We start from the raw sequence: 9,153 nt of genomic DNA on the forward strand, positions 1-9,153 counted from the left end.
GCTTCTTTCTCTGTTCAGTCTCCTCAAGGTTTTGTTGCTATTATCATCATTTTGTCTCAGCATGCTCTCTGTCCTCTTGAAGGCTGGTTTGACAGATCCTCTCTTGTCATCTGCTTGAAGGCTGATTTCAGCTCTTCCTTGCAGCACTGTGCCTATGCGCCTCCTCCGCTACAAGAGTTTAATGTGGAGCTTGTTCTACCAGAGCTGCTCCTTGTAGCCCTTCCTCCTGAGGAGCATCTCCAAGACAGAAGGTGTACAGGGCTGTGGGTCACAGAGCCAGTCTGATAATGTCAATAGCTGACTGCTGCCTTTCCAACAGGCCTGGTAGCCCTTCCCCTTGTCATTATCAAGGACATGCACTAGACATTTGACAGGATCTCCTCTGGGTGTCCATAGGGTGCCCAGAGAAGATGGTGTTTAACATTGCTATTAGAATAAATTTACCAACTTGTGCTCACTCCTCATGCATTCTTTACATGGAAACTGTCCATTTCCATATCACTTTCTGAAGGAGACAGAGCAGCAGCCCCTCTCAGGAGGTATGGTAGTTGTTTGCTTCATGAAGCCCTCCTTTGACATTGAAAGAAACTGAATGTCCAATTAAAACACTCAGGAACCACTGATACATAGTCTTCCCATACTTCCCTTTCTGGGAAAGCAGTTTTCTGTCCTTCATAGGTCCTTCAGGAGGCCTGCAGATTTCCTCTTTATTTCTCCACTCTCTTCCTTAAAAACATATTTTTGCTCTGAAGCCTTAATATATTACACCTGCAGGTCAAGTAATACATAATATTTACTTTAATGGTTAATGTCCTTCAGATTATGCATGGATTGGAGGATGCTTGGGGCAAAACTTCAAATTTTATTTGAAGGGAAATGCTTCTTTTCATTAAGGAAGCTCCCCTTTCCAAAAGTCAGTCTTCTAGATCACAGAGAGAGCCACCATAACTTCACCTCTTAAAGCCTGTCTCTCCTCTTCAAAAGTATCTTAAAATTTAAAAAATAGACTAATTTCAGCAATGGGCTAAGCACATAGAAGGTACTCCATAATCTAGTGAAGTACCTACATTATTCTTAAGAGATTTGCCAACCAGTGATCTACTACTGCTATTTTAATTTATGTTACATCGTGATTGCAATTCTAAATTAAACTCATACAGGCAAGAAAATTTATAGTTAAGCCTTTCTGTCAATCCTTAACTTTCTTCGCAGTAACAAAGTGACATATTGCAAGGGTTCTCGACTGTGTCTCACAATACCTAGGCATGTACAAAGGTTAATTACTATATTGGATTTGAGTGACAATGTTTTGCTGGTGGGGGGGGGGGGGTGTAGGGGTGTTTATGTGAGAGCTGCCAGAAGCTTCCCCCATGTCCACTGGCTCCAGGATGGACCCACTATTGGCCAAGGCTGAGCCCATCATCAACGATGGCACCACCTCCGGGATAACTTATTTAAGAAGGGGAGAAAAAACCCTTGTGCAAAGCAGCCGAAGAGGAGAGTGAGGACATATGAGAGAAGTAGCTCTGCAGACACCAAGGTCTGTGAAGAAGGAAGGGAAGGAGATTCTCCAGACACTGGAGCAGAGATTCAGCCCCTGGTGCAGCCCCTGGTGAAGACCACAGTGAGGCAGCTGTGACCCTGCAGCCCCTGTAGGACCCGAAATCAAAGCAAGTGGATGCCCAAAGGTGGCTGTGACCCCCATGGGAAGCCCATGCTGTAGGGCCTGGCTGCTGTGGATGTGTATAGAGAGCCCATGGTGAAGGTAACCTATGCTGCCAGGATTTGTGATCAGTCCTGCAGGGGATTCATGCTGGAGCACTTCATGAAGAACTACAGCCCATGGGAAGGACCTGCATTGGAGGAATTTGTGGAGAACTGAGTCCTGTGGGAGGGACTCCATGCTGGAGCAGGGGAAGAGTGCTGGGAGTCCTTCCCAGGAGGAAGGAGAAGCAGTGACAATGTATGATGAACTGACTGCAGCCCCAATTCCCTGTCCCCCTGTTCCACAGAGAGGCAGAGAAATTTGGAATTAAGTAGAGTCTGGGGAGAAAAGCTGTGTAATAAATTGATTTCCCCAAGATGAGTCTGTTTTGCTGGTAACAGTAACTGGTGAGTAATCCCCTGTCCTCAACTTGACCTGTATTCTCTTTATATTTTGTCTCTTCTGTTCAGCTGAGGGAAGGGATAGAGTGGCTTTGGTGGGCACTGGGATCCAGCCAGGGTCAACACACTCCAATTACACAGACTCATTTTTTACCTTTGATTTGCTAAAAGGAATCATGCAGAAGAACTCAGCCCTGGTGTGCTCCCTTTCTGAAAACTCTTAGCACCTCTTGGGCTGTGCTGTCAGGTGCTGTATAACCCAACAGGGCAAACCCTACACCTTTCAGTGAGTGCTTCTTCCATTGGGCATCTGCACTGAAGAAGGAAGGGCATCAGTCCTTCTGAAAAAAGTAAAATAATTTACAAAAAGGCCTTACTGAGAAACAAATCCACATGTTTTCCCCAGGGGCCCCATGGCAGCCCTAGCCAGCAGTATTCCTTCCCTCTTTGGTGAGCACATGATCTAATGGCATGGGTGCACAAGAGCATCCCAATGCTGTCACTGCTAGAAAAAACAGAAGATGACACAGATGGTAAAAAGGAGAAAACCAAGAGGGAAATTCAGAAGGCAGCCCTATTACCCAAATACCTCTGTGTTTCACTGGTTCCAGCTTAAGCTTGGACTGGTTGTGGTTTGGGGTATCAATCCCTGAATGCTCAGGTTTTTGAAGACCCATTATAAAAATCATCACAGGCAAACACTTTTAACATACAGAATGCATTTAGTAGTGTACCTTGAATTTATTTCTTAACATATGAATTATACTTATGCTTTTCAAAGCAAAACAAGTAGTTTAAAAATTGGAACTGCCTGTGACTGCATGAAATGCTCCTTTCATCCATTCATTCTGTAAATGAGTACCCGAGTCAACTCCTTCACAACAGTTACAGTTTCTCAAGTCTGCAAACACTTTTCAAATGTGGGCTCTATCTTTTGGAATGCCATCAAGACATGCTTGCTAGTAGATGGTGAATTTTAAGTGTTTAGCTTTCAGATGAAATGTATGTAACTATGTTAAAAATTCCTCTGAAAAAAGTAGGTCTTATACATGCGTTGCTGTCAGTTTTCACAGTTCTATCCTTTTTTTAATTACCCAAGACATTCTGGTTACAGAGCTACAAAGTAATCTATTTAAAGCTGGGTTTTACAGTGATCTAATGGGCACAAAAAACATACGGAATTAGAAAACATTTACTTCTCTTCCCCTTCTTCTTATATTGCCAAATATGTTTAAATCAAACTTATTTTAAAAACAAATATTCCCAGGGTAAGGACTTTCATATCAACTTCTGGTTGTTTCTGCTGAATTAGAAACCTCTGGCAATTTTTTTCCTACTGAAATGTAAATGATGACATATCGTTAACAGCGTTACACCACTGAAATACGAGGATGTCTCTTGCTTGCCTCAAACTTCCCTTTCCTTAAGTGCAATGCCTTAGAGGCAGCAGTGTTTAAATGGTACAAAGTACTCTACTAGCACCAGCCTGAATCTTTATTTAGCAGAACAAGCTTCATATTCTTCCCTGCTAACACAGTATATGGAAATGTTCAGCTCCTCCAAAAAACACACTCATACACTATTACTGTCTACCCCAAGGTACAGCACTGACATGACAGATTCATGTTCCCAGCTGTGACATAAGGGCTCTTTGACAATACCACAGTGAAAGCCCTATTAAGAAAACATGTGCCGGACCGTGCATCTGATGCAGTTAAATGCTATAAAAGATTTTCCAGGTGTTAATGAGTTGCACGAGTAGAATGAAAATGAGGTGGATCCATGTGCTTGGAAATTCTCAAGGAACAGGACTCAGGCTCTCAGAGAGACGGACAAACAGTGCTTTATAAGCACCACTGGCCACACTCTGCACCTGACCATACGAGGTGATGAGCGACCCCGACTATTCACTGGGAGAACTGTTCATTGAGGATTGTTTGCATGGGAAAAGACAGACTTTCATGTCTTCCTGCAGTTTACTACATCCTTTTTACTTTGCTCTGTTTGGGAAAAAGCACTGGTTATTTTCCCCCTCTTAAGCATTTTTTTTGTTCTAAAAATAAGGAAAACATTATGCCTGTTGCTTCTTGCTTTTAGTTTTATGAGGGATTCAGCTTGACCCAGTATAGATAAGAAATTGTCATTTAGTTAATGTTAAAATATCACTACTTAGAGCTTATGTTTTAAAGGACAGACAGACAGTCTGTTGAACACTTTGAAAAAGCAGTGGTCGAAATTTTTCAATGCAATGATGAGGCCTAATATAGATTCCTTTAAGATACATATAAAATCCTATGTATGGGGTGCCCTGAGAACTTCAACCACTGATAACTTCAGAGTACGTGCATATGTTATTGTGTCCAACAGCTACCTACAGGAGAAATGTTTATTCATATAATCAGTTGACTTGATAAAAGATTATTTAATTTCTTTAGCATGTGTGAATTTTATGGTTACTCTCCTTGAGGAGGTAAGTTTTAGTTTTTCTATATATGACAGGTACATTGGGGGAAGGCTGCAATGCAGACTGTTTCATGCTGTTGTGACAACAATCACAGTCTTAATCCTAGCATACAACTGTATCTAAGGAAAAAAAAAAAGATAATTTTGTCGCCATGCTAATTTCAGCCTGATTTTCTGAAAAGGGGACGCTCCCAGTAATATAAGAACCAATGCAGTGTCTGCTCTCAGAAGTTAATTTAGAACCACCCATTTTATTTCCCACAGAAAAGTCAGTACTATTTTATCTTTCATTTCCAGTCTAATATCCCAAGTTGTCTACCCACTCTTCCCCCACCCCAGCAGAGTTACTTAAATTAACTTGGAGCACTAAATTTTCTTAAAGGCATAAGAAGACTAGGTGGAGAGAATAAGCAAACCACTGTAATATCACATTGACACAGAGTCTTGATGTCTTAAGGGTTAAATTCCTCTGGCTTGCCAGGTGTTCTGTGCAAATGTTGCATTCATACAATGTAGTATCTGACCATTTAACCATATGTCAAACAATCTTTGCTATGACAACCAGATGTAGACATTGCCATGGAATGATATTATAATTTTATTAATTACCCTTTAATTAGTTGATACAGGAGAGAACACGCAGTAATTTAGTCATAATTGGCCTGACTGAGACTCAATACTTAAAGGGATGGAATCTGTTTGTGAGACTACTTGTTATGAATAACAATTATGTCTGTGACAATGCAATTTTATTATGAAGATGTACTATGCATTTCAAACAGTATAAGCTAGTATTAAGGATAGGTATAAGATAGTATCCAACATTCTAGCTACAATATGATGGAAAACATTTTCCTTGAATAAAAGTGTGTAATTCTCTGTGTATTTTGCTACATATTATAACAATTCAAGAAAGACCTCTTACCAAACTCACTGTGATGACCAAATTGTGTTTTCAATGCATTTTATTATAGAAATGAGGAGCCCCTTGCACTTCAAAAAAAAAAAAAAAGGAAAAAAATTACCAATCTTCAAATTGTTCTAGACCTTAACATGGTATTTGTGCAAGGAGTACACCATACAAATTTTTTGAAACACTCTTTGACAAAACATTATAATTAGAAACTTGAACAGTCTCTGATGTGACCACTTGTCACCACATTTTTTGGATTTTTGTAAGAAAGTGGAACATCCCTAGATTTCTCAGATTACATAGGTGCAAATAAAGTTAACAGCATCCCTCTGTAGACTGTAGCAATAGGTAAATGTCTTGAAGACATTCTTTCAAATACAGGTTGCTGTTAAATCAGGAATACTCTTCACAGACTGAGTATTGAGTATCACTGTAGTAGGACAGAGCACATTCAACAGCTTAATAAAAATGCTTGTAAAGTGGAGCTTAACATTAGCCCTTACATACCCAGTTGTTAAGAGATATTTTTGCCATTCTGGAGCCATCATTCTGTCCTTGCTCTTCTAAACTCTATGACCTGATAGAAGACTGCAGTATTTTATATTAGTTTTGTACTTTTAGATGACGACATGCCTCATCTCTTGTCTTTCCACAAAAGTCTCAGAAAGTGCAGGTCAAAACCTTCATCAAACACAGCTCCAACAAAATATAACAAACTGCTTTACTTTTCAGAACTGAATGAAAGCTCTCTCCTGTATTTTCCCATGATGGGTAGCTCTTAGATTTTTGCATGTGCAGTGACAGAAATTATACTTAACTAAATTTCTTTTAAAACCTTGTCCAGTTACAGAATGTTTGTTTCTTTCTTTATGATGGGTGTGGAAGCTATATAGATATCTCCAAGCCAAATGAGTCTTTCATGTAACTGTTGTAAGGTCAAGAAAGTTATACAAATGATAAGTCTGCTTCCTTTAGTATTAGACTTTTAGGAATCGTTCTAACTTGCTTAAATGACTATGGGCTGCTTTCGAAGTTGTTTTTTCTTTTTCTTTTTAAACACAACATCCTTCCATCCTTTCTAATTATTAATTCACTATTATCCTTCTTTAGCACAAATGTGTGTGTATATATATATATATGTATATGGAAAAACATGCTACATAGGAAAGCAAAACACCTTTTGCCTAGGGTGCCATCTTCCAGTTAATATCAGTAAGTCATATTCTGTTGCTTGTAAGTGCATCTTGCTCAACAACTTATCACCACCTCCAGTACAAACACTCGCAGGTTGTATCTTCCTGCTGTGTCACAGGGAATAGCTAACGCAGTGTAACAAGAGAACATTTCATTAGATTACCATGAAAGAATCACCGCTGCAAGGAACTTGAGCTTAACAGGGACACAATCACAGTGTTAAAAACTCGAAACAGTTTACCATTAAAGCCTTGTGTGACTGCTTGAGAAATGTCTTAGAGCAGCACAAAAGCTGGCACCATTAGCTTTCATCCCTGCTGAGTTGGCAATAAAGTGCACACATAAGTAAAATGCATTAATTGGTATTAGTCAATCTGGTTAAGATGTTCATTCTCCAGGCATCTTCCGATTTCATTTCCATAAAATAGGATTTCTTTAAGTCTCATAATTTGATTTTGTCCAGCCCAAAATTATATTGACACAGTGGCAGCAAAAGCACAATTACACCCCAGCTTTACAAAGGTGCTCTCTATCTAGACTGCGACCCACGTGCTCCCAGTCTCTCTCTCTCTCTCTCTCTCACACACACACACAGAAAAAAAGCAACCCACATTAAAAAAAAACCCACAAAACAACAAAAAACTGCGGAAGAGGAAAAAGTGATGCCTTTTCCTATCATTTTCCTATTGCTATTTTTCCTCCCTTTCCCCTGTATTTTTCCTACTGTGCATTACTGATTACTGCACTTTAAGATCAGAATGAACAATTAACTGCCTAATTATTCCAGTCACACCAAGCCACAATGAAATCTTTATTCAGTGTTTACAGCAATCTTTGGCAGAGACTGTCTTGCTGTTTTTAAACCAAGAAGAACTGCTCCCTTTGGCTCCCTTCAGCATCAGCTGCCTGGGTTTCAGAGCTGGATGCCAATAATCAGCCTCCTTTTTCTATTCCAAAGTGGCTATTTTTTTTTAAGGGTGAAAAGACCTATTCTCGTCAACTCCCCATATATTCTGCCTGATTTATGTCCCAGCCACTGGGTCTCTTCCTTCCGTATCTTTTACCATTTGTGTGCCCTCGCACCCCCTCCGCGCCGCTCCCGCGGCGCCCGCCGAGCCCCAGAGCCCCCGGACACTCCCGGAGCCCCCCGGACAGGGGGGCCCTTCTTCCTCGGGAGCCCCGGCGAGGGGGCGAGAGGAGGAGGGGGCGGATAATTTGCAGCTCCCGCTGTACAGCATCCACACACGCACACCTTCTCCCACAGTTTTTTCTCGTTCGGCCGAAATCTCGGAGGAGGCTGCCCGCCCCGGGAAAGTTGGAGGGAGCCACTCCATGCCCCGGGCGGCTCTTTTTGCCCGCTCTCCGTCTCTCCGACCTGCTCCCCTCTCCCGACGGGCAGCCGCGCCGCTGGGACGCTCCGAGCCCCGCTCCGCCCTGCTCTGCCCGGCTCTGCGCGCTTCTGCCGCCGCGGCAGAGCACCTGCGGAGCGGGGGGAAGCTTGTCCCAGCCAAACTCCAGAGCGACCCGGTGTGGGCTCGCTTCGTTCCCCACCGCCTCCGACTCGCCCTCTAACTGCGGCTGGGCAGCCAGGGGGTCGGGGAAAGAAGAAAAAAAAAATAACCGGAGGAACAACTAAGATTAAAAGAACACTAAAATCCTAAGGAGAAAAATGAAGAAAAAGTAAAGGAGAAGAGAGAAAGAAAAAAAAAAAAGAAAAAAAAGGGGAAAAATAAGAAAGAAATAAAGAGAACAAAAATAAAGAAAACGAGAGAAAAGAAAAAGGAGAGGAAGAAAGAGGGGGAAAAGGAAAAAAAGCAAAAGAAAAAGTCCCCGAAGGAGAGGTCGGGTTACCTTGCAGTGTGGAGAAGCTCCCGACTGCCTTCCTGGCGACGGGACTTCCCTCCTCCGCCGGGTGCGCCCCTCACATCCCCGCGCCCCCCGTTCCGCTGCCGCGGAGGGAGCTGCCGCTCGCTCCTGTCTCCGGCTGCGGAGAGACGCTCGGGCTGGGGGGGCTGCGCGGGGCCGCGCGGCCGCAGGCGGAGGAGGAGGAGGAGGCGGAGGAGGAGGAAGGAGCCCCGCGGCCGCCCCGCTCCCCAGAGCTGCCCGCGGGAAGTGGCCGCCGCTGCCCCTGGCTCTGCTGCCCGTGGATATCGCGGCGGGTCTAACGCTGCCGCGGGGACCTGCGGGAGGCGATTGGTGCCGCGGAGCTGCGCCCTCCTGCGCCGCCCCCGCCCTCCTTCCCGGGGAACCCCCCGCCCCAGCTGCGGCCCCCGGGCTCCCCGCAGCCCCCGGCTATGGGATAGCAACCCCGACTGTCCCCCCCGCAGGGCTGGTTACATCTCGGGAGGATTCCAAAACGCCCCACATTGGCTGCTGAGGTAGACCAAAAGACACAACGGAGAGTCGAAGCGATCCTTTATTTAACTAAAAGGGTACGGAGATGAAAGCTGAATTTCTTTGGAAGGCTCGATTTTAGT

The 9,153-nt window shown here is 43.5% G+C and overlaps 1 protein-coding gene across 1 annotated transcript in view; it reads right to left on the reverse strand.

The window, feature by feature from the left end:
• The window catches only part of CDH20 (cadherin 20), a 119,343-nt gene extending 110,753 nt beyond the window's left edge, over positions 1-8,590 (reverse strand). The window contains exon 1 of the mRNA XM_053986852.1: positions 8,528-8,590. The gene's annotated coding sequence lies outside the window, so the exon portion shown is untranslated. The remainder of the gene's footprint in view (positions 1-8,527) is intronic.
• Positions 8,591-9,153: the final 563 nt, after the last annotated feature.

The sequence above is a fragment of the Vidua macroura genome, chromosome 1, assembly GCF_024509145.1.
Source record: "Vidua macroura isolate BioBank_ID:100142 chromosome 1, ASM2450914v1, whole genome shotgun sequence".
NCBI classification, from domain to species: Eukaryota; Metazoa; Chordata; class Aves; order Passeriformes; family Viduidae; genus Vidua; species Vidua macroura.